The following is a 26,214-nucleotide window of genomic DNA, read 5'->3' on the forward strand; positions in this document are numbered from 1 at the left end:
GAAGGAAGGAAGGAAGGAAGGAAGGAAGGAAGGAAGGAAGGAAGGAAGGAAGGAAGGGAGGGAGGGAGGGAGGGAGGAAAAGGAAAGAATAAACAAGTATTTACTGAGCACTTACTATATGCCAGGCCTTTACAAATGCTATCTTACTTGATCCTCATAATAACCCTGGGAAATAGGTGCTATTATTATTCCTATTTTACAGATTAGGGAACTGAAAAAGATGGAAATTAAGTGACTTCACAAGAGTCACACAACTAGTTAAATGTCTGAAGCTGGATTTGAACTCAAGTCTTCCTAGGTCCAGGCCAGCGCTCTAAAATAATAGCTAACATGTATAAGGTGCTTACCATGTACTCTTCTAAGCACTTTACAAATATTATCTCATTTGATGCCCACAACAACCCTGGGTAGCTAGGTGGCACCAGCCCAGGAGTTAGGAGGACCAGAGTTCAAATCTGGCCACAGATACTTAGTAGCTGTGTGACCCTGGTCAAGTCACTTAACCCTGTTTGCCTCAGTTCCTTATCTATAAAAATATAAAAGGAAATGGTAAGCCACTACAGTATCTTTGCCAAAAAAAAAAAATCAAATGGGGTCACAGAAAGTAGGACATGCCTAAAATAACTCAACAACAGTATTGTGTTTACTACGAGCTAGGCATTGTGCCAAACATTTTACAAATATTATCTCATTTGATCTCCACAACCACCGTGGGAGGTGGGTGCTAGTATTATCCCCATTTTACAAATGAGGAAACTGTGGAAGACAGGTTAGTTGACTTGGCCGTAGTCACTCAGCTCCTTAAGTATCTGAGTCTGGATTTAAATTCAGGTCTTCCTGACTCCAAACCTAGCACTCTCCACTGTGCTACCAAGTTGCCTGAGAAGACTTGGATTTACATCCTAGTTCTGACACTTCTCTGAGCCTCAGTTTCCTCACATGAAGATGATGCCTGCTACCTAGCTCACCTGATTGCCGTGGGGCTAAAAGTCGATTGATGTAAGAGAGGTGCTTTCCATATTTCTCAGTGTATTTCTGTAAGTTTTCCTTACAATTAAGACTTCTGAGGTCTCTTCTGACTCAGAGTCTGTGGGAGGATAGAGGATGATAAATTTCGAGTAAAGAGGAAAGCCACCTGCTGACTGACTTCTGTGAGAAGCATTCTGTGGGTAGCTCATCTTCTCAACATCTCCCTGGCCTTAGACATCATCTTTCCAAGAGTTCAGTAAATGAATGCTGAATTTACCAAATTTCACGCACAGTCTTGCACAGTGTGTGCGACCCTCACATAACCCATCAGTACTCTAAACACCAAGTATAATTGGCAAAGCAGGATTCAATTTACAATGAGAGGGAGTTTCCTCACAAGGAGCTCCATTTCTCAGCACAATCGAAAGTCAAATGAGAAAACCAAATCAATGCAACTTATGTCATTTGGACTAGCAGGGGCAATGATGATTTTATTCATCACAAACTTCTGGGAGGATATATCTAGACTTGGCTACGTCTGGAAGTGCAGTTGACCAGGTGCAGAGCTGAAGCGGGATGAACATTAAGACAAAAAGGATGTTATCTACCCAAACCTCCATTTTAAGGATTCCCAAGCCACCCACGTTCCCTTCCTCTCCAGGAAGACTCTCTTCTTGGATTTTCCTTACTCCCACCTCCCTTTGCAGACTCCTTGTATTCGCTTTCTCCATTAGAATATAAATTCCTTCTGGGCCACAAGTTTTCTTTTTTTATTTTGGTATCCCCAGGCCTTCACACTTGCACTCTGAACTTAATAAGTGATTATTGACTTAACTTGACCCAGGTGTGGAGAATCTCTCCACTTCAGGTGGGCACCTCCCTATTCTTCTACCGGTAGTTCCTGCTAAAACCCCATAGGAAGGCTTTCCCGATTCCCCCTTAATTCTGGTGCCTCTCTCCTCTGGATTATTTCCAATGTATGCTTGCAGATGACTTATTGGTATATAGTTGTCCCCCCTATTAGGCTGCGAGCTCCTATGTTTTGTCTCTCTAGCACATAGTAGGGGCTTAATCCGTGTTGACCGTTTCACTAGACTCTGAGCTCCTAGTGAGCAGGGGCTGTCTTCTGCCTTATTTCCCCCAGCAGTTAGCAGAAGGTATTTAATAAATGCTTATTGATTCTTTAAGGATTTCCCCGTTACTACTTCCAATGCACCCTGCACGTCTTGTTTGCAACAGACTGCGGGGGGTGACTTCTGCCTTTCTATCCTCCCCCACTCCCTGTCCCCGCACTTGGCACGCTCGGGCCGGGCACACGGTCAGCGCTTATTAAAGGCTTCTTGGCTGCTAGCGAGACTCGCGCTCCACGTGGACCAGGCTCAGCCTCGCTCGGGTCCCAGAGGCATGGGATGGAGGAGGAAGGAGGGCGGGGGAGTTGACCAGGAGGGAGGAGGGAGGAGGGAGGAGGCAGAGAGAAAAGGTCAGGCTTCTCGGCGCCCCGCCCAGCCCCGCCTCTCCTGTCTTCTCCCTCCTCCCGCCCCTCGCTGGCCACGCCCCCTCCCGTGCTCCGCGCCCGCCCCCTCCGCCAGCGGAAGGAACCGAAAGCGAGGCTGAACGCCTGACGTCAAGGCCACCCAGCCAAACCTCGCCCAGAGTCAGGCGTGGAACGAGCCGGAGCGGCGGCGGCAGAGGAGGAAGAGGAGGAGGGAGGCGGCGGCGCAGCGGCGGCGGCAGCAGCCCGGCGACCCACCCGCCTTGGCGGCCGAGCGCGGAGACGGAGACGCCGAGAGAGAGCCCGGCTCTGGAGGGGGCCCTCCGGGGGACTCGGTGGCAGCGCCCTGAGTGAGCGGGGGGCCGGCGGCGGTTCGGGGAGGAGGAGGCCCGGGCGGGGCGCGGACGGGGCAGCGGGGCCGGAGCGGGCCGTGCAGGTGGCGGGGTCGGCCGGGCCGGGCGCCCCTGCGGAGCCGGGGAGGGACGAGGCGCCGCCGCGCTCCTCTCTGCGGAAGGGGTCAGATGTCTGAAACATGGCGGAGGAAGTGCGAGCCGGAGGAACCCCCTGCTCACTCCCTGTCGCACACCCGCACGCGCTCCCGCTCCGGCTCCCGGGAGGGCGTGTGCGGGGCCGGGCTGAGGCGTGCGTGCGCCTCCCGCACCCCCCGCGCCCCGGGGGTCCCCGGCCCCCGCCGCGGGCTGTGGGTGGAAGTTCGGGAGCGGAAGCGAGAAAAGTTGTCCTTGGACCGGACGGGCCGGCCCCGAATGCGGGGGAGGGGGCCGGGAAGGCCGGGGGGGGGGGGCCACTCCCCGACCCCCTCCCTGGAGGCTGCGGGGCTGACAGGGAAGGGATGGGGCGGGGGCAAGTTGGCCTGCGCCGGGCTGCTGGACGCGCATTTGTTTCGGGAAGTGGTAGGAGGAAGGCGCTGAGCGAGCCCCACCTAGTCCGGCTCCGTACCCGCAGCTCCGGGAGGGGGAGACGGCGGAGTAAAGGGCCTTCCCTCCCTGCGGCCGGCCAGGAAGCGACCCCCCGCAGAGCGCTGGTCCGCGCCTCCTGCCCCCGCCCCCTGGGGTCAGGCCGGGGCAGCCCCTGCCCTCCGGGAGCGCGAGTCCGGGGGAGGCATCTTGCTAAAACTGCCCGGCAGAGCTGGCCCACTTTCCTTTTCCCGGACATCCTTTGAGCAAAGTATTGCCCTCTCAAGTCAGCCCCTACTACGTGCCAGGTCCTGGAGATGCTCAGAAAACCAATTCCTGCCCTCCAGCTGCTCCCAGTCTAACGAGGAGGCAATAAGCTCGCCTCTGCCCAGCCCCAGAGGAGGCTATTTAAAACTGCCCCGGCAGAGCTGGCCCACTTTTCTGTTTTTCCTAGATCTCATTTGGAAAAAGTACCGCACTCAAGTCCACAAGGACTTACTGAGCATGTGCTGTGTATCAGGCAGAGCTATATATATGTGTGTGCCATGTATCAGGAAAGCAATTCCTGCCCTCAAGGAGACCGCGATCTAAAGGGGATACGATCAACTGATTTTTAAAGGCTTGGAGGCAGGTGGGGGGTTTTGATTCATTGCTTTTTTTGTCTTTCCACAAATGGATGTCCTTTGGGGAAAGTAGTTAAGTCAACAAGTTTATTAAGCACCTATGTACCAGGCCTTCTGCTAGATGCTGGAGATGATTAAAACCAATTTCTGTGCTCACAATAAAATGGAAACGCAATAAACTATTATTCTTCAAAGCCTCGGAATAGGTTGGGGTTTGTTTGTTTTTTTTTTTAACCCACCTCATTCTCCCTCTTCCTCCTTTTCAACCCTTTTAAATCGATGTCTATTGGAGGAAGTGCTGCTCTTAATTTCTGGGAAGTCTTCATTTCTGTGGAGATCCACCACCAGGCTTTCATATAGGCATTTTTTAAAAATGTGTTTTTGTAGCCACAGTGCCTGGTACCTAGCAGACTTACTAGTTGCTGATCTAGTTTAGTACTTTTTTCTTCCTCTTTATCTAAACATTACCAGTTTGTCAAAAAATTGATGTCCCAAGCAGACATTAATTACTTCAGATTTTTATGTTGCCTTTAAATTAAGTCATACTAACTTCATTTTTGTAGCACAGTGAGATTTTTGGGGAATTAAGCCACCTTGTGTTTGAGGGGTTTGTGGTTATAAGTGTAACTTTGTAAATATGTACCTCTCTACAAGTGAGACACTCACCCATTTGGTACCTATTTGTTTATGTAACTACTTTGCTGCTTCTTTGAACCTATAAAGTATTTGGAATTTCATGCAGGTTATCCTAGCAAGAGATGATACATAAAAGAAAAAGAATGCTTTTTACCCCCCACAATGTCTGTGAGCTAACCCAAGGGTTTCCCTTTGGACATAATTTTGGTAGTCTTACACTTTAGAGCTGGAAGGGACTTTGGAGATTTTATCTAGTACACACCCCTCATTTTCCAGATAAGGAAATGGTACCTCTGAGTCTTCACTCAGACTTGCTCAGGGTCTTACACTGAATGCCTAATTTGTAGTGCTGGCTTTTTGTTTCTCTGTACCAAAAAGTACAGAAGGACAAATTCTGTCTGACAAAAATGAACTTTGAGTACACTTTTGGGGTGGGGAGTTGAAAGGTTGGCCATGTGTAAATTAGAGAGATCTTGTCAGGGAAAGCCTGGAGAAGGGCCTTGAAACCCAGAAATAACAGTTGCATACCGATGTATCAAATCAGGTGGCCCTGCAGACAGAAGTGCCTGACATAAATGAAATTGCACATCGGGAACAGGTCTAAATTTATGATTTTGCAGTTGATAGAGGGAATTTCTGGATAAGGAAATGACCTTTATGCAAGTCTGCAGACTTTTTCTTCACCATAAGTTTTAGAGAGTTCCCTGGAGTACTGAGAGGTTTAAGGACTTGCCCAGGATCACCCAGTCAATATGTGACTCCAGTCAGTTCTCCTTCCACTTGGCTGCCTGTCCTTCAGATGGGAAATGAAAGTAGCTTCTGTATTTGATTCTGGGATAACTGCTAGTGACTTGTTAAATGGGGAGACAGATGAAGACTTGGTTGCAAAATGTCTTACCTTTATTTAAAGTGCTTTAAATTTTCAAAATGCTTTCCATCTACACTTTTATTTTATCCTCAAAATAATACTGGAATTAGTGCTTGGTGATTAGTGCTAGATGAGTTGTGAGGAGTCAGAACAGCAGAAAAACCCGAGCCATATACTTGAGGATCTCAACAGCCATAGCCAATGTAAAGATTCGTAATTTAGCGACTAGTATCATTAAATTGTTCTTAGTCTCTGGTAACACCTTAAAATTGATGAAATTAAACAGGAAGCTAATGTTCAACTCTGCCTTATCATTTGGCTTTAATTACAATCTCCTTAACAGATTTGGTTTTTAACTAATAAAGATTACAAATGAACTTTTAGCACAGGTGAAAACACCTATGGATTTATTTCTGGCTTGTGTTTTTTCTTAATGACAATTAATGTGTTTCTGTTTCTGTTCATTATTAATAGCAGAGGTGGTTCTCCTTGTGCTTACCATCTTTCTACCCATACCTTCCCCCTATCAGTCTCCAAGTTAATGTACGCCAGATTTCAGTGCCACTGGAAATCTCTCGATACTTATAATCAAAGCATTCAAAGACCTATCTTTTGTGAGTCCTTTATGGTTGTGCTTTGGAACTTTACTAAGGCACATACTGGTGATACTGGGACAGAAGACTGGCCCGCTTGCATCCCTAACCAGAGGGAGTTAGTGAAAGAGCAAAGGACGCTATTATAAACTGTGACACAATTTATGACTTTTTGTTTCTCCTATTGGAGGGACTAGATGTTATGGGGATTAGTGGGGCTGAGAACTTTTACCTCTCAGCCAAACTTGTTGAAAGCTTCCTGGGTCAACTGGTTTACTAGTTAAAAGAGCAAACCTGGGAATTGACTTTTTCTTGACTCTTTCAAGGGCCAGTATAACATCAGATAAATCTGAGCGTAGCTATAAATACATAAATTTGTTATTTTATCAGGTTTTGTGAATTACGTTATGTAGGATAGCAGTTGGCCATTTCAGAATGTGATTGTTTAAAAAAATCTTTAGGGGGCAGCTAGGTGTTAAAATGAATAGAGCACTGGCCCTGGAGTCAGGAGGACCAGAGTTCAAATTTGACCTCAGACACTTGACACATTGGCTGTGTGACCTTGGGCAAGTCACTTAACCCCAATTGCCTTGCTGTCCCACCCTCCCAAAAAAAATCTTTAGGCTCAATTAGATTTATAAGACACCAAGGTAAATATAAAAGCCAAGGCCTACTTTCTTCAAAGATTAGAATCTGTGATGGCACTCTGAGATAGTAAGAGTTAGGAAACATCAAAAGACCATCTAATTCAGCCCCCCTCATTTTACAGATGAGGAAACCTAGGCTAGGAAGCTGGCCAATAGGTAATGAGCAAAGGGCAGCAGCCGGTATTCCAGCCCTAATCCCCTGACTCTGAAGCCAGTGTTCTTTCCATAATCGTGCTGCCTCCTCCTTCTGAGGTATATTGAGAGCTGCTTATTGTACAAGAGTCAGAGACCCTTTGATTTGAGACGCTACAAAGTTGTCTTTTGTGGAGAAAAGTTTTGTATGGAACCAGTGTAACACTCCTGATAGAATCAATTTATACCCTTCCTAGATGACCACTGCTAGACAACCTTAATGTCCTCTTTCGGTCATATCACTTTTCTGTTTAAAAACCTTCAGTAGTGGGTCCCTGATGCCTTTTTGAATGTAGCATAAATTGCTTATTTTGATAATCAAGACCTCTCATCTTGCTTGAACCTACCTTTCCAGTTTATAGTCTAACCAAATTGTACAGTTCTCTAGCCTCTTAACCCTATTTATTGTATCTGTCTGAAATCTTTTTGGGATTCCTTCTCTCCCTTAACTGAAGTCTCTCCTTTAAGGCCCAACTGTTTATTCCATACACATCTCCTTGAAGATTTCCCTAAGATTTCCTTTCCCTCAAATTTCTCGTGGTGCTTTGGACTTATCGTAGGTACTTATTTCACTCTCCCTTATAGCAAAACTATTTGTACTTCCTCTGTATATTAGATTTGTAAACTCCTTAGTCATGGTAGAGTCTTTGCCTTGTCTTATATTCCCAGCACCTAGCGTGATGCTTTGTATATGTTGGGCACTTAATTTTAACTTTTCAATTGAATTTCATTTATTCTCCAACTTCCAGCCACTATAATACTACCGGTAGTATCTAGTTATCACAAAGGTCAGACATGTACTGTATTTCTCTATTATTTCCATGACCACTTGTAAAATATTTTCAGCCAGTTTCCGTTTAAGATTTGTCTCTTCTAGGGAAAGATAACTGGGTTATCTAGATACAGGGGGGAATATAAATATTAGGCCTTTAAGTGAAATAATTTTATAAAAATTTTCATATCAAAAAATTTGTTCAATATTTGGTACAGAAAGTTCCCCTAGGGTTTTATGCTGTAGAAAGGCAACATTCTAGAGTAGAACTACATTTGAATTCTTTGATCATGTGCATCCTATGTTTTTTAGATGTTAGAAATATGTTTATCTGCGAATTAATTAAGTTAAATTTCTTAAATGTTGAGTGATGGTTTAACAACAGTATTCAAAATTGAACTTAAAACACTAACTTCTACAGTTATCTTAACCTTATGCTTCAAAACTGTCAGAACTAAAGTGAGCAGGTTTAATAATTTATTAAAATTAAATTAATTTCTGGTGAACTTCAAGCCTACATAATTGGTGAATAATTGTATTTCTATGGGAAGAATGCTTGTGACTTGGCAAATAGACTTCAGATGTAGAGGGAGGAAAGTGTCTACTAAAATCAAATGTAATCAGTGTTTTGTTTAATTCAGGACATTACTGCAGTCCCTACTATTTTATAGAGGTCTTTTTGGCATGTTTTAAAAGTTACCCTTTTTTTTCCTTAACTAAAGGGAACCCATTTGAATTTCCAGACTTATGCCCAAAAATGTTTTTAATTATAGTGACATAACTATATTAACACATTTTAAAGAAATCAGCTAAATTCTAGCTTGATGGAAAGTAAGGATTGCTTCTTAATTTGTCTTCTAATTTCTAGTATTGTACATAGCACAGAGACATTTTGTTGAATTAAACCATGTTTAAAACTTTACCAAGAATATTAACTTTTTGGAGACTAAACAGTGAACTCTTGTAGAGTTTTCAGGGCCTTGATTCACCTCTTTACAGTTTCTGAATTCATTAAAATTCATCAACAGACTTCCTTGATAGAAATTTCAAATAAAGGACAAAAATCACTGGTACAACTTTTTTTTTTTCATTAAATACATTTCTGCTTTGAATTCTTTAAAACGTTAGAACTGTATTGCAGCAGGCTAATATCTTAGTTTAGGGATTAGGTGATGATGCCCTTTTGGGGACAAAGGATGCCCAGTTGTTCTGAGGTTGTGATTTGCCCAAAGTCATATTGCTGGTGTCAAGGATTTGAACCCAGGTCTCCTGGGTTCCTATGTTCTCAATTCATTAGCTTATATGCTACCACTCCAAAGGCAGGCACTTTGTAGTTATGTTTTTATTAGCCCTTCCTAAAAATTTTGATTAGAAGACAGCATGGAATAGAGTCACTGGGCTTGAAGTAAGGAAGTCTTGTGTTAAAATGCTTTTTGACATTAGCTGTGTGACAAAGAACTCGGTTTTTTTTTCCTGCTTTTTAGAGGGCAGTTGGGGTTACGTGACTTGCCCAAAGTCACATGACTAGTTTTTGTGTTAAGGGCCTGAGGCGGGATTTGAACTCGGGTCCTCCTGACTCCAGGGCTGGTGCTCCATTCACTGTGCCACCTAGCCGCCCTGTGACAAGGAACTCTTAACCTCTGTTTGCTCATCTGTAAAATGGGATTCATAGTAGCTGTAGTACTTACCTCAGAATGTTTTTGTGAGACTGAAATGAGATCATATAGGTAGAGCGCTTTGAAAACACTTTATCAAAATCATTTATTCTGATTTGCAACTGTTGGGAGTGGGCACTATTTCTGATTATTCCCTAAGTGGGTGTGTATAGATAGTGAGGTGGATGTGGGTGTATCATTTCAGAAATGTGCGAAAGCTGTGTGCTGGGAATACAAAAGCAAAAAGACCTCGTGTTCTCAGATATTATAGTCTCTCAGGGAGACAGGTGCATGTGTACATAAACACAGTCATTTCCAGGGTGTTTGGCAGGGAGGAGTGGAAGCTGGAGCAGAAAGGAAAGGTTTCCCTCTTGGGAGGGAAGGGAGATGGCACTTGAGCTGGGCTCATGAGAGCAGCCCATGTAAAGAAGGGCATAGAGACAGGAGATGGGATGTCATGTGTGAAGAACTGCAGGAAAGCTAGTTTTATGGGTTCATGAAGGGAGAGTAAAGTATAGGAAGCCTGAGAAGGTAGATTAGAGCCATTTTGTGAAGGGTTTTAATTCCTAAATAAGAGTCCGTATTTGTCTTTGAGTCAGGAGGGAGGCCTTGGAACTTATTAAACACAGTCATATAGACCCATCTTTACTTTAGGACAATCACTTTGGTAACCATGTAGAGTATTAGATTGGAGAGAGGGGAGACTTAGGGCAGAGTAATAAGATTGTGGAATAATTCTGGCAAGAGGTTATAAGGTCCTCTGCACTAAGGTGGTGACTGGAATGAATGGAGAAATGAGAATGGAATTAGAATCAATAAGAATTAAAAACTGTGGAGGATGAGGAGGAGTCAAGGAAGGCTCTAAAGTTGTGCTCCTGGTGGGTAACTAAGGATGGTGGTGAACGCCACAGATGTGGGAACTTTTGAAAGCGGGATGTTTGGGAAGAAAGAATAAGTTGTGTTTCAGACATGTTGGGTTTGAGATGCCTGTGGGACAGATGTCCTTGGTCCTTGGGCAGTTGATATGAAATGTAGATCCAGGGTCTATATCCAGAGTGGCTACATGGATCTAATAGAGCATGTTGAGCAATTTTTTGGTCTAAACCTGTGACATCCTATGTGTAGGGCACTCCCCTTGACCAACATCTGTCCACAAGTGTTTGGCAACTCATGCTGTTAGAGCTCTCAAGATCACTAAAATAACAAATGATTTGTCCGAGGTCACAGCCAATTAAGTGTCAAGATAGGATTTGAACCTGGTCTTCATGTGTTTGTCTGGGTCAGTGGTGGGAGGGGAGGATGAGAGAGATTTAGAATGAGATAGATGAAAATTGAATTGAATTAAGGCAGCTGAATTGACTTGCACTAAATATTTTAGCACAAGCAATCAGCAAATTCTAGAACTATTCAGTTTTCAAGGTTATAACCAACGCAAAATTTGTGTTTATCACAATGTCCTTTTCTGAATCTCTCATCTGTTTGCTAACCAGGTGCTCACTTCTCATGTTTTGTTTGGTCTTGCTGTCAATATTTCAGGTCATCCCAGCTCTTCTCCCTTCTCTTCAGCAAACACATACCAGCTATGGTCTTTATAATGTACTGTGTTCAGGTTTCAAGATGAATTTTTATATCTTTTTGTGTCATTTTTGTCATCAGTCAGTCATTCTTAGCTATGTGTCTCTTCTCCACCCCCATCCTTATTTTTAGCATTTATTATTTCTCCTCACTGCCTCCCGATTGAAAAAAGAAAGCCCTTATAACAGATACGCATAGTCCAGTAAAACAAATTCCCATGATGACCATATCCAAAAAGTATATTTCGCTCTGCATTTTAAGTCCCTCATCTCTACTAGCAGCACTTGGGTATTGTGCTTCATTTTCTCTGGCACCGTGGTTTATCATTGCAGAATTTAGTTTTTCTTTATAATCTTATTGTATGAATTGGGCTACTGGTTCTGTTCATTTGCTTTGCATTAGTTCATAAAGGTTTTCCCAGTTTCCTTTGAAAATGTTCACTTTGTCATTTCTTATGACAATAATTTATTATATTCTTAAACTGTAATCTGTTTGGTCATTCTCCAAAAAGTGGACATTGACTTAGTTATGTTTTTTTGGCTACTATGAAAAGAGCTGTGAGTATCTTTTTGTACATGTGTCACAAACATACACACACACACACACACACACACTGAAAAAACCGTTTATGACAAAGAAGAGTTGAAAAAAATAGCCAATACAATGACTTATACAATTACCTTGACTAACTGAAGGCAGCATTCTACCTCGTAATCCCCATACTTCTATGAAAAGGGAGAAGGCGAATTTCATATTCTGTTACCAGGAACCAAGATTGGACATTGTGATTGCTTAGACTTGGGCTTCCTTTTTAATATTCTTTTTGTTTACATTCTTATAGGTATGTATTCTCCTGGTTCTGCTTTACATCAGTTCAGATAAGTCTTCACATCTTTCTCACCATTCCTCATTTGTTATCTCTTATTAGAAAACAATGTTCCACTGAATTCACATGCTACAGTTTTATCTGTCCTTTAGTTTATGATTACCTGCTAAGGCAGGAAATATCTTTTGCCTCTTTTTGTATCCCTAGCCCTTAGTGCAGTACCTGCCACATAGTCATATGGTAGGCACTTAATAAATAAATGTTTGACTACTACTGAATAGAGTGTTGCTTTGCATCTTTTGGTTACACAGGTCTTTCAGTCTTTGGCCTCCTTGGGATGGATGCCCAATATACCTTTAACTGGTACCTATTAAAGTCCTATTCTGATGATCTGTCATGGTTTGGAGATGAACCTGCATTCCTCAAGGCTGTGCCAGCGTAGTGCAAGCCCAGGCTGGCCCTGCCAATCCCTTGAGTGCCAGGAGGTAATAGAGTATATTTTTGTCATCCAAGGACCAACATAGCTGAGTGTAGAGGTTCCACACTAAATTAGCTAGAGGGGATGGACTTGTCAACAACAAGGACTCTCAAAGATTATTAAATTGTATAGGGATTGTGATCTCTGTCTACAGAGGGACAAAATCATATCCTTACAGTGTGTTTTTAAACTGGGGAGACTTCTAGTAGCCATGCCTTGTCATTATGTTTACATCCCTCCCATCAGTCCCCATCTCTACTCCTAGTCAAACACCTTAATCCAAGCCCTTCCCCTGTGCTATTGCAACACCATTCTAAACTAACTTCCCTATATCCAGCCTCTTCTCTCTTTACAATCAATGTTCCATGCAACAGACAGATTGATGATCCTAAAGCAGCAATCTATTTATTGTCTTCCCTGCTTAAGAAGCTTCATCAGCACCTGCTGCTTCAGAAAATTAAAACAAGTGATGCAAAATATTGTCTGTTAGCACGGTGACAAAAAGCTAGCCTTGAGTCTGAGACCTGCATTCAAACCCCACCTCTGCTGTGTACTGACTGTGTGACCCCACTGCTTTTAGGACAGGACACAAAGTCGTGGTGTATATTTCAGAATGGTCCGTCTGACTGCAGCCTGTCTTTCTAGACTGAATACAGGATACATCCCAACTTCAACCAACCTGTTTGCTGTTTCCTGTACCTAACATTCCATCACCTGACTTTGTTTCACAGCCCAAGAGAGAATGCTTTCTCTCTTCACTGTCTATCTCTTGGAAACCCCTTGTTCTGTTCAAAATTACCCGAGTTGTTTGTGCTTCCCCTCCCACTTGGTGTGCATTCGTGGATGGGGGTGGGCTTGCAGCCCACTTGTGTTGTTCTCCCTTCCCTTGCCTTCAGTAGAGTGTCTGCCCCTTGAAGGCAGGTCTTTGTCATGTTGGTGCCCAATAAATTCTTGTTGAATTGGAAAGCTTTTGTTTCTGTTTTTATCAGGTCTCTTCAGTTAGAAGTATTCAAGCAGAAGCTGAAAGACTGGATAGCCTCTAACAAGCCTGGAATCACTATACTACACTCATCTATAGTGCTTATATTAATTCAACAGATGCTTCACTTTTCATATGGGACCTCATTTGATCCTTGTAACAACCATGTGAGAATGGGAGAACTGGTGCTATCTCTGTTGTAAGGATTGGAAGGCTAAGGCCCAGGAATGTGAATTTATTTTCCCAAGAGCACACAGCTAATAAGTTTTAAAGCTAGAAACAGAAAGAAACAATGCACATCTCTTTACTCTTTCATTCTGTATAGTTTCTACTATTACCACATTTCCTAATCTTGTTGAGCAACTCTCTAGAGACTCAGAAAAATCATTTCTTGGTTAGAGAATGTACTTGGTACATTTGAACTGTTGGGGGGAGGTGGACAGTGTGTATCTGTGCACCTTCTGAATGTGTCTGATTAAACCTTTACTAAACTCCTGCCATGTGCCAAGAACTATGTAGGGCATTGTGGATGCAAGAATAATAGTAAAGCTATTTACTCCTTTGACAAGGTGTGAAGCAGTCCTGTCTTCAAGAAGTTTCCAGTCTACCCAGCAGGAAACAATATGAACATGAAGAAGGAGAGGGCAGATCGTGAGGTGACAAATACAGATTTGTAAAATGGTCGTCTGGTCTCACCTCCCTTATTTTTATAGAGATGGAAACTCTGGCCCATGTACTTTGTCCAGAATTACACAGGGCCATAACAGGTTGAAACCAAATACACAGTCTGCTCTGTTAGGTTGCCTCCACACAAAAAATAGATACAGGTTTAAAAAAAAACTTGGGAGTAGGGCACTAGTAGCTAGGTGATGAAGTGAATGGAGTCAGGCAGGCTGAAGTTTAAACCTGATTCCACAAACGTAATAGCTGATGCTGGACAAGTCACAGAACTTATCCGCATCTGTAGAATGGGGATTGATGATAGCACTTACCTCTCTGTTGTGAGAACAGAATGAAATATACGTAAAACTCCTTGCAAACCTTCAGTGCTATATTAATGTTGTTTTTGGTAGCAGCTGGAGATGAAGTGATCAGGAAAAAGAGTTCATGGACTTCAGGAGTTGCCATGGATTATCATACAGTCAATCAGCAAACATTTATTAGGCTCTGGAGATAACACACAGATTAAAACAGGTAATCTGTACTCTCAAGGATCTTATATTGTAACATCAGACAGCAAGTGCCTATGTACCTGTACATAGCCAGAATTGATAGAAAGAGCATGAAAGAAAAACTCTACTTTGAATTTTAACCAGTCTGCCAGAGACATGTAATAATAGTACCTGCATTTGTGTTGGAAGAGACGGTCAGAGTTCCCTCTGCTAATTAGAATCTTTCCCACCCCAGTTTCCACTTGTGTTTTATGGTAATCGTGAAAGAAAGGGCAAAATTCCCTAGCAAAGTGAGACGAGCACTAGTAAGGCGCACCCTTAGAGAATACCTTCCTAAGAGTAATCGCTCCCTCTTCACTGCCCCTGTAGCGCAGGGACCTATGGCCAGGGGACTTGTTGTTTAAATAGTTTGATAGCTGTATTTCAGTATAATTGGTTTCCTTTGTGGTCTTGCACATCTTATTCTGTTCATTTAGAATCATTACTTTGAGGAAAGGTCCATAGGCTCACCAGGTTAAGAATACTTGCTCTATTGATTCAGTATAAATATGGTCTTTTCTGCATTTTACTTTAATTCATCAGGTGGGGGGGTGGATGAGATGAAGAAAACATCCCAGATGCTATGAAAGTATCCCCAGCACTTTGACTATGTAGCAGATTATATTGATGGTGCTACTCTGAAGAGGCAAAACCCCAGGGTTTAAACATGCCTCTCAGAATCTAGAAAGTAACTAAGAGACTGTGAATGAAGATGAGTGAAACCGAGATCAGGATGGTCCAGTTAAAGGCAGTTGGAACTTAAAAAGTAACATTTTGGTGGACTTGGATCTTGCTGCCTTTGGCCATGCTTGTTAGAAAACGGATATTCTGACTCTGTATACTGATTTTTCCAATATAGCTACAACTCATCTGGAGAGTATGCTTCTATTTGATCAATCCAACATATTTTATCCCATGTGGCAACTATATCCTTACCTCACATTGTTGGTCACACTGCAGCCGCATGTAAGTCCACTGATTCCCTCCAACTCTGTCATTATTCCATGGGCTCTTAGAAATTGGCCAGGCTTTCTGGTGTGCTTAAACTGCTTGTATATATCATGCCAGGGGTTAAGTGACAGGATAAATTTCTATTCTGGTTATCTTTAATGCCTTTCTTAGTGAAAGTTATAGATCTTCCCTACCCGAAATATCCCAACCCAGATACACTCTTTCCTGGTTAGAATGTAGTGTTCCATTTCATCAAGTAGAAGTACATTCTGTGAGCTTTTCAGAAGTGATCCTTGTTAGCTTCACCTTTTGAATTTTTGGCTGATTGTCATGGGTTTTTTATTTTTGCACATTAAGACTCTGATTACCAGGGTGGCCAGGTGGCGCAGTGAGAAGCCCCGGCCCTGGAGTCAGGAGGACCCAAGTTCAGATCCGGCCTCAGACACTTAACACACAAAAAAAAATTAGCCGTGTAACCTTGGGCAATTTACTTAACTCCAATTGCCCTCCAAAAGGCCAAAAAAAAAAAAAGAATCTTATTACCAACTTCAAATAGATAAACCTTCTACTACAAAAGTTAAAGTGTTGGTGTTGGCCACATGGTGGCCACCAGGTAGTTTACCCACTACTATTGAAGCATTTTCTTCAAAATTTAGTCATAGTTGTTTTATACCCTTCCTTAATAAAGAATCTGTATTGGGAGTACTCATAGGAAGTGCTTATAGAGAGTACAAGTCCTTGCTAACTCTAGCAAATGGCCAGGACCACATTAAAAACCTGGCTAGCTAGGGCTCCCAGAACAGGGTCGCCTCAATGCCATGATGAAGCATTACATGGGTGCTTCCTTGTATAAGAGGGGACAGAAAGAGTATCAAGTCTAAACATTACTATTCTGAGTAGGCAGGAAGAAGGAAGGGGTGTGGAGTAGTTGAGAGACCAAGTGTGAAAATATTAGCTTCACTGTAAAGCTTCAGTGATTTTTAAGTATTTTAGAACCCACCCTTAAATTAATCCACTGGGGAGAGGAAGTTACTCTGGTCCTTTTCATATTAAGCTATTTTCACAGAACACTGCTGCAGAGCATACTGAGATCATACTTAAATCCAGAACACAAAAACTAATTACTAGTTGCCATTGGCTAGGATTTCTGCTAGTTTGGTTGCCTAGATGAAAAAGAAAAGAATAAAGCTAATTCTGTAATGACAGGCTGATTAGAAAGCGAATGCTTGCTAAGAGGTCAGTTTTCCCATTGATCAAGGATGTGTCCATCATGTTTAATGTCCTAGATATAACATGTATGTCTTAATCTTAGCATCTTCTTTAGATATTAGTCCATCTCTTCCGTGTCAACAAGAATATGTGGGGTTCTCAGATGGCCGCTTTTCACCTTAGAGATTGCCTAATTAGGCAGTTTCATGGCAACAAAGTAAAAGACTGTGTCGTGACCAGCTAAACTCATACGTAGTTGTCAGAGTCTTAACGTAAGGCCTATTTTACTCCTTTCTCTGCTTTGGGAGGCAACTTGACATAGAGGATAAAGAAGACCTGGGTTCAAGTTTACCTCTGACACATGCCAGATGGCGTGACCCTTGGCAGGCCCAAGTGTCTTAACTTCTCAGAGCTCTTGAGAGGGCTGAAGTTAACAAAAAAATTCATCTGTATTCTCATTGTGCCATTATAATAATCACAGGGTTCAGTCCTCACCAAATCAGCACATTTTTAAGAGTGCCTTTCTATGCAGAGGACATGTAGCATACCACAGAGAGTTGGGAATATAGGGTGTCCCAAAAATCTCAGTGTCATTAACTAAAGTTTTTGTTAGGCCATTTTCTGTATAATACAACAGAGCTTGTATTTATTAGGTATTAAGCCTTTTAAATTTCACTAAGACTTTCGAGGCATCCTGTCAAAACAAAGATTTCTAGACAATGGTCATTTAACTAAGTCTTTGAAAGATGGGTAACGTGGCTAAACTAAGAACTGTGGGGGGCATCTCAGGCAAGTGGAAGAGCTGAAGCAGCAGTGCTGAGGCTGGAGAACACACAAGGCTCAGGTGGTTAAGGAACACAGTAAACCATTAGCTCAGAGATGAGGCTGGAGAAGTGCAGTAAGCCTAGATTCATGGAGGTCTTTTGTTTTCCTAGTTAGCAGAACTTGTTTTCATAGGGAAAAGCCTCTACTCTCTGACAACTAGGTAAGGTCAGAGCTTTACTCAGTACTGATTCAGGGAGGAATTCCACCTGAACAGAAAGGAATATTTAAGGATGGAAAGAAACCATATAGTTCCTAGGAAATAAATCTTTAAGTCTTTGAAAAGACAAATGGTTATGGATTGGGAATTTTTAATTTAGTATTTTAATTTTTAACTGGTTTTTTATATGCTTTAGAGCAGTGGTGACAAACTCAAATAGAAAAGGGAGACACTAAATTGTTACATAAGGATCCCTGCTGGCTGCATATTGACTTGGAAAACCACTTATTAATATCGATGTTTTATTGTATTTTTATTTATTTTGTTCAGTATTTCCCAGTTACCAGTTTATCTGGTTCAGAATGCACTCAGCCAGCATGCTCCATGTTTGACACCTCTTTTAGAGTAAAAATCAATTAAGTTTTAAATTATACAGTGAAGCTAGTGAGATTTAGAGTATTCAGCATTTCAGGAGTGGTCAATTCAAAGATGTAGTTGATAATTTAAGAAGGGTTTAGAACTGGAATTTGGATCAGCTCATTTGAAGGATTATTTTTTAAGTATTTAAAAGAATTAGATTTTGTGGTGTTAGAGCTTAGTGGACTAGTAAAATCATACTTTAATATTTCAATAATAAAAAAGTTTGTGGATTTATCAGTTTAGGTACTTTATCCATCTAATGCGAAGCATAATCCTCTGCATCTAAATATTTTGCCTTCACGAGTTGTGTCATATGTGTGTATGTACATATACATATATTTATGTGTATACACACACAAATCTTGATAATAAATGATATATCACTCAGTAGATAGCAGGATAAATATCTGCCTTTAAAATATTTAAGCATTTAATTTAGAAAGAAATTTAAATTTTCTGGAGTAAATTTGCTTCTGCAGTAAATGCTTGTGTTTTTTGGGTAATGACTTGAGCTCCTCCTCAGTGACAAATGATCGCACTTGTCCTTTACCCTTTTGCTTCAAATTATCAGACCATGTATGGACAGCTCACCAAACCTTTGTCCTTCACCTGTCCTAATTGCTCAGAAACGAATCTATTTGGAGGAGGGAAAAGTTTGAGCAGAGAGGTTTTTGTTGAGTTGGTTGACACATTGCTAAAGTGTAGACTGGTGGTAGAATTCCTTACTGTGGCAGCAAGAGCATATTGACATTAATTGTTCATGAGTGAATGATTCTCTATCAACTATGCATTAAATGCAAACCAGTTATTAAGTTTATGAAAATGCCTTTCTGAGGGAAGTACTCAGTCTCTGACTCAATATTCTTGACATCAGTTCTTTAATCCTTTGATGACAAAATTTATCCCAGACCTTAGGATTTAGAATGGGAAGGAACCTTCAAGCTTAGCTAATCCAGTCTCCTCATTTTATATAAATGAGGCAGTGAGGTCCAGGAGGGGTTAAGTGATTTGCCCAGGGTCCCACAAGCTGTAAATAGAGCTGGAGTTTGAATCCAGGCCCCAAATCTACAATTCATCTCCTATAGCATGTTTTTCCTTCTGCTCTGGAGCTTTGATTTCATTGGTTTATAGAACTCCCAGTGAAGACACTCTGCCAATATAGATTGATACATGATGTTCAGTATAGTTTTGCAGAGTACCTGAAGAATTTATCGAGTTCTCTGGGCACTAGAGGTTGTGATTTGGCACAGGAAAAACAACCAGTTTATGTCCAATGCAAGACTTGAACTCATGTCTTTCTGACTTTGAAACCAACATCCATTAAGCCATGCTGCCTCTCTATGTCACAATATCATGTTATAATCTGAGTTGACCCTTGAACTCTATTAAAGGTCTTGAGAATTAAAAGCTTGCCCCATTGCTTGTCTATGAGGCCTGTGTGAATGTTTGGCAGACAGCTTGAACTACTACTGTTGGTTTGTGTATAATGACATCCTCAGATTGAAGGAGATTCAGGTGCCTTTCACATCTTTTCCTTCTTTTTTTTTTTTTTCATTTTTCCTTCAACATCCGTTTTAGCCAAACTTAATAAAAGGATGTGGCCCTAGAACCTCATGCTCTGACTTTAAGATCCTTTTGTCTTTAAAACTTGTTTATGATAGCATTCAGCTTCATTAATAAGCTTCTCTCTTATATTAGTTATGTGCATAATAGATATCCTTAGAAGCTCTGCCAAGACATCACTTCATATGATACCCTAGCTACTCGTACCTTTCCCCCATTACCTTTTAAATATACTTAGATATTTTTTTTTCCCATATAGAATGTAAACTCTTTGAGGACAAGTACTAAGTAATTTCTGTTAACAGAAGCACCCAGCACAATGCCTCATAACCTAGTTAATTGATTGAGAAATACTTTAAGGAGGGCTCTTTTCTCTTTTTCCTTCCCTTTCCCCCAGAAACTTAGATTTTTTTTTCATGAATATATTTCCGTGAGTTTCAGAGCAATAAGGAATTTCCTAACAAGAGAACTGCTTACATCTTGGGAGGGGTATTTTGTCGCTGTTGGCTTTGGAGGGGTTTTTCGGTTTGGATTTTTTTTTTTTAACTTTTTTAAAGCTTGTGAACTCACTTGAAATAGAACAAAGCTAAGGGATATTTTTTTAACTTTTTATTTCTTACTTCAGAGAAAAAAGATACTGCTGTGCTCCTTTCTAAATTCTGCCACTGGATGGAATTTCTACCATGTTTTACTATGATTTCTGAGAAGTCAGTTTCATGAGTTGCTTATTCTCTCCCCAGCAGTATTTAACCATACGATATAGATGCTCGGGTAAAGGAACTTTTGTGGTCTTTGCTTTCACTATAAGGTCTTAATAGCTAAGAAGAATAAAGAGCTTTTTGATTCTGGATCCTAAATAACATTTACTTTAAAGTATGGTTGAGAAATTTCACTGAAATTCTGATTTCCCATGCTCAGTGATAAAACAGGTCACAGACTATAGCTCTTATTTGGGCTGGTTTTGTAAGATTTTTTTCTTAATAGGTTTTGTCTGCAGAGCTGGTGTAGTTCCTCAGTATAGCTCTGCAATATTTCTTCAGGACGCATCAATTACAGCATAAGGTTTGGCCAGTATGCCTTTATGTATGTACACTAGGGACATATCACTCATTTGAGCTTAAGGTTGTTGCATTCAAGTCCAGGGGAAGTTTACATCACAAAGCCAGAAGTAGAAATATCTGAGTCCTAGTCACTCTGAATTTCTTTTTGTCAGTAATGTTTGGCAGATGTGTATTTGTCTTCCATTTCTGTGGCTCTGTGATGTGTTTTACGCTGCAGGTGTGGGACATAACATGATGTTAATCTGAGGGGGATGGAGGAATTTGGAAGACGATGGAGATGTCTCATTTGATTGCAGTAAATACTAAGCTTATTCTTGCTGTTACTTCAGTATCATAACTCTTGAAATATTTATACAAGGTTTCCTTTCTCATGACAACATCTTCGCCTAGAAATGTCTATATTAGTGAAGGTAGGAAAGAGTTGGCATCATTTATTTTTTTTCCACTTGGTGGTGTCACCAATACTTATATAGCACTTATGAGGTAGGCACTGTGCTAAGCACTTTTTGGTCCTTCAGCAAGCTTACAGGTAGGCACTATTATTATCACTGTTTCCCCAAAGAGGAAACTGAGGCAAACAGAGGTTAAGTGACATGCCCAGGGACACACACCTTGTGTCTTAGTCAGGATTTGAACTCAGGTCTTTCTGACTTGGACCAATGCTTATAATGCTGAACTCTGTTGTTTAGCTCTTTGCTAGCAAAACATCATTAAGTTAACTTGTATTCTTTCAGTCTTCCCAGTAGTGTATTATTTTTCAGTTGGACATTTTTTTAAAAAATAATTTGGGTTAAATAACTTGCCCAAAGTTACATGGCCAGTTATTTTGTGTGAGTGTTAAGTATCTGAGGCCAGAACCGATCCCAGGTCCTCCTGTGTCTGGGGCCGGCGCTCTTACTCCAGACACTTTTTTTAAAAATTCCAAGTCAGCAAGAATTAAGCCCCTGCTATGTGTCATTTGTTCTGCTGGGCACTGGGCACAATCTAGTAAACTGGATTTTAAAGAACCTAGTAAGTACTGTTTATGAATAAGTGTGTCTAAACACCTGTGATACTGAGTAGCTGTGCAGAGAGCACCACATGCAATTAGGTATAAACACTCTTGATTTGTGTAAGGGGGATGGGATAGAGAAGTGGTTTCATTCCATGGAAAATAAACGAGCTGACCAAGAGATCAGGTATATTTTGCTTCCTCATCAAACCACCTGTGCTAATGTACAGCTTATCACAAAGCTCAATAAATACTGAATAAGTTGTGGGAAAGTGTTAAACGTGAATCTATTGATTTGCCTAATGTTTTACCACATAACTTACACTTTACTTGGGTACATGGCAATAGATAAAGATGTACAGCATAATGGAACCAATTGCCCTACACATTTGATAGAAGAGAGACGTTATCCCTGAAAGCAAAACCAGTAGGTTAGCAGAATCTGAAATGGCCTCAGAATTTTCAGTCAAATGTGAATATATTCCTCTGTAAGCAACTTCATACATATTTAGATCCTTATTAAAATCTGAAGAGGGGTAAAACAGTTGGTGAATGACACATCTGAACAAGCCTCAGTGAGCTAACAGATTTAAAGCCAGCAGGAATCTTATAAGGGAATCACATCTGACCCTTAATTTTACAGGTAAGGAAACTGAGACCTAGAGGAGTTAAGGAATACCAAGGGCATGAAAGTGTTGACAGAGGTGAGATTTAAACCCAGGTCCTCTGATTCCAGATCCAGTGCACTCTTAACTGCATTATCTTTGCTGTAATGAGTTTGTGCTTTCATGTTTAATGTATCAGTTATTCTCAATGTGCTCCAGAAGTGTGGAATGTATCCATTATAACTTAGAGGATCCAGTGGTTGAGAAGTTTCCCTGTAGTGTAGTATGTAATTGTTTTGAAGTTGATAGCCACTGAAATCCTTAGCAAAAAGTCTGTCTGGAAACAAAGTCACCGTTACTAGAGGCCCTCAAAGTAAGTAATGCCCTCAAAACTAGCTTTTCTCCTTTCGGTAATAATTGTGATTAAATGTTGTCCTACTTAGTGGAAGCTGTAGAATTTTTATACTAAGTAGGTTTGGGGAGGCTGAGTCATAACTGAGTAAGGTTTTTCCAGAGATGATGTATAAGGCTGTTTGTAGCAGTCAGCTGACGCTGCTCTCCATGAATTTCACAGTGCTAAATCCATTGGCCTTACCTTAGTCTTCATTCCTCCTGCGCTCTCTAACACGATTCTGTTGACCATCTGTCCTTGCTAGGTTTGCACAAACCTGCTTGAAGAGCTGTCATTTCATTCATCTCCTGCCTCATTATGTGGATGGGCCATCTCTGTCCTGAGTTACTCTCTCCCCTTAGGTTCAGTTTTCTCTATGCAGACATCTTTGAGATGTCTATATCCATTCCTAAAATCTGAACTGGTGTTTCAGATAAATCTTCAGGTGCTGCTGGACTTGACCTAGATGTCCCATAAGCATCTGAAACGCAACATTCTGAAGCAGAACTCTGTTATCTTTCCCAAAAATCTTGACCCTCCTCCAGCCTTAACTCTTTTTGGCGAGGAGATTTCCATTCACCAGCCGGTTTGGCTGCACTCTGCACAGCATCCATGCTGGTTCACTGTCTGCTCTTCACGCCTCTCGCGTGGGTAGACTACTCTAGTTCCTTATGGAATCTCTAGCTTCTTTCAAGACTGTTCAGTTGCCATCTCTTTTAAGAGGCCTTTCCTAATTATCGCAGGTGGTAATTTTCTCCCTCTCTCCAGTTCTGTCCCCAAATCACTTAATCTGTGAACTTTTATCCTCAAGTAAAATAATGGCTCCTTGAGGACAGGGACTGTCTCACTTTTACATTTATATTACAAAATAATAGAACAGCACATCACACTTAAATGCTTAAAGTACTATCCACAGATGAGCTCTTCTCTAGTAGTCTTCTGCTTCTCAATGGTATGGCTGTGCTGCTGGGTTCTCAAAGGATTTGCGAAGGGAACACAAGCTCCAGCAGGTTCAAGCTGGAAAGATTTTGAGTTCTGGGTCCACTGACTGACAGTTTGACCCTCTAACAACAAGGGTCAGGGACCAGATTGCCCACAGGCTGTGGGGTAGAGTGTTTTTTCTCAGGCCTCTAGGTTTCTAGGACAGTTTTTAAATTTTGGGTTAGATTTTAATCTATATTTTTGTGTAGGAAGTGTTTGTACCAGTGAAAGTACAAATCCTTGATTATCTTGTTCACCTGCTTTGTTGGTGTGGGGTGTTTTGGTTATGTTTGTTAGGGTTTTTTTGAAGACATCTTAACTGGAACTGAAATTGGAATGGGCATTGGCACTGGTGTCCATTTTTTTCCCCATAGAGATTAGAAACAGTGTTTTTTCAGAAGTCTAAACAGAGCAAGTCCAAAGAGTTTGAAATTTAAAGAAAGGTGTAAGACTGTGTGAATTAGTGTACTTAAGACATTTACACAGAAACTAAATTGTTTGCTTATCAAAAGGTAAGATTGTTGGAGGGACTGTGGAAAAGTAAGGTACGCCAATGATGGGTCTGTGGATTGTACGTACAACCATTATCTAAAGCAATTTATAATAGGCAAATAAAGTGACTAAAATGTCCGTACCTTTTAGCCTGTAGCTTTTCACTGCTAGACATTTGCCCCCAAGTAGGTCATTGACAAGAAGAAAAGCTCCATATACACCAAAATGTTTATAGCGTACTTTTTTGTGCTAATAAAGAAGTGGAAACAAAATAGGTAACTATCAATTGGCTATTAAAAATGACAAATTAATACAGTGGAATATAATGTTATTGTAACAACTGAAGAGTACATACAGAAAAGTATGGAAAGATCCGTACTGATGCAAAATGAAATAAGCATAGTCAGAAAATTAATGTACGGTGACTACAAACAGCCACAAAACAGTGTTCTGAAATTACTGAGAATAAGCTTGACCTCCCCCCCCCCCCAAAAGAAAGAGCTCTGGAGACTCTCCCTCACCCCCCAATTTCTTTGCAGATAGCAGAATTCACAGGTGTGAAACAAGGTATTTAAAGTCTCTTTGTATGGATCAATTCTACTGGGTTTTTTCCCTTTATTAAATTATATTATAAAGAATGACTCTAGAATGAGGAGGGATGCAGGAAGAAATCTAGGCAGTGTGAAATTTCACAAAAGATAACAATAAAAATCTTATTCGTGTTGAGAAATATTTCTTACAAATTTGATGCTGTTTCATATATATCTTAAATATGAGACTTTTATCAGAGAAACATGTGCTATAGCTTAGGCTTTTGATCTGAGAATTTAGAATTCAGAGGGACCTTATGGATCATCTGGTACAACTACTTTTTTATTTTTAGTTTTCAACCTTCAGTTCCACAAGCTTTTGAGTTTTAACATGTACGTTCGTGTTAAACATTCACATTAGTCATGTTGTGAAGAATTAGAACCAATGGGATGAAGCACAAAAAAGCAAGATAAAAAGAGAGCAAATCGTCTGCTTCCATCTGCATCCAGACTCTAGTTCTTTCTTTGGGTGTGGATGGCATTTTCTATCATGGACCTTTTGGAGTTCTTAGAACCTTGCATTGCTGAGAAGAGCCAAGTCTATCAAAGTCAGTCACACAGTGTGGCTGTTATTGTGTACAGTGTTCTGGTTTGACTCACCTCCCCCAGCATCAGTTCATGTGTCCTTCCAGGTTGTTCTGAAGTCTGCCTGCATATCGTTTCTTACAGCACAATAGTATTCCAGTACGTTCATATACCCTGAGCCTTTCCCTGATTGATGGGCATCCTCTCAATTTCTAGTTCTTGGCCACCACAAAAAGAGTTGCTATCAATATTTTTGTAGATGTGGCTTCTTTTCCCATTTTTATGATCTATTTGGGATGCAGCCCTAGACAACTTCCTTATTTTTATGAATTAGGAACCTGAGTACAGGAAGTGAATAGAACTTTCCTAAATAACACAGCTAGAATTGGGCTGTGCAGGATAGCTACTAAATTCATCATATTTCTGTATGAAGATGCACTGTTTTATTGTGCTTCTTTATTTTGTTAAACCTTTACCCATTACATTTAATCTGATCTGGCAGACTTGAGTTTGACACCTTCTTTAATAGTCAGAAAGACTTGGGTTCAGATCCCTTCTCTGACACAAAGCCGGATGTCTTATCCCTCTCCACTGTGATCTCTTCTTTTGCTACCATTGGAAGAATAAAATAAATGAAAATTTCTTTCTTTTCATAGTATTCTCTTTGTACTATTTCACACCAGAATAGCATACTTGTGAAATAAATCATGGTAAGTAAGATTAAAATTTCCAAGTTATCCTCACATGGAGGACACAATAGGTTTTTCGTGTTACTATAATCTCAATATTCTCACAAAAGTCAGTTTTCTGGATTTATATATCACAGTTAACTTAAAATGGCTCATAAGCATTTTAAATTAGAGAATGGAAGATTTCTTTCATGACTATGGACAAGGGGGAGAATTCTTAACTAAATAAGGGAAAGATTATAGAAGATAAAACTTAAGATTTCAATTTTTTAACTAAATAACTTTGCTATGAACAGAGTCAATGAAACAAGAATTAGAAGAGGCACAGTTTTAA

At 40.9% G+C, this 26,214-nt stretch overlaps 1 protein-coding gene across 2 annotated transcripts in view; it reads left to right on the top strand.

The window, feature by feature from the left end:
• The first annotated feature begins 2,595 nt into the window (after positions 1 to 2,595).
• Positions 2,596 to 26,214, top strand: part of RAP1B (RAP1B, member of RAS oncogene family) — a 51,646-nt gene continuing 28,027 nt past the window's right edge. The window contains exon 1 of one of the 2 annotated variants that reach the window (XM_069081038.1): positions 2,596 to 2,811. The gene's annotated coding sequence lies outside the window, so the exon portion shown is untranslated. Of the gene's footprint in view, positions 2,812 to 15,377; positions 15,397 to 26,214 lie in introns of those variants that run through there. The other variant, XM_069081047.1, reaches the window with a different exon arrangement.

The sequence above is a fragment of the Petaurus breviceps genome, unplaced genomic scaffold (genome assembly GCF_028583685.1).
Source record: "Petaurus breviceps papuanus isolate PSGF00001 unplaced genomic scaffold, PetGlider_PUasm1.0 154, whole genome shotgun sequence".
Taxonomy (NCBI): Eukaryota; Metazoa; Chordata; class Mammalia; order Diprotodontia; family Petauridae; genus Petaurus; species Petaurus breviceps.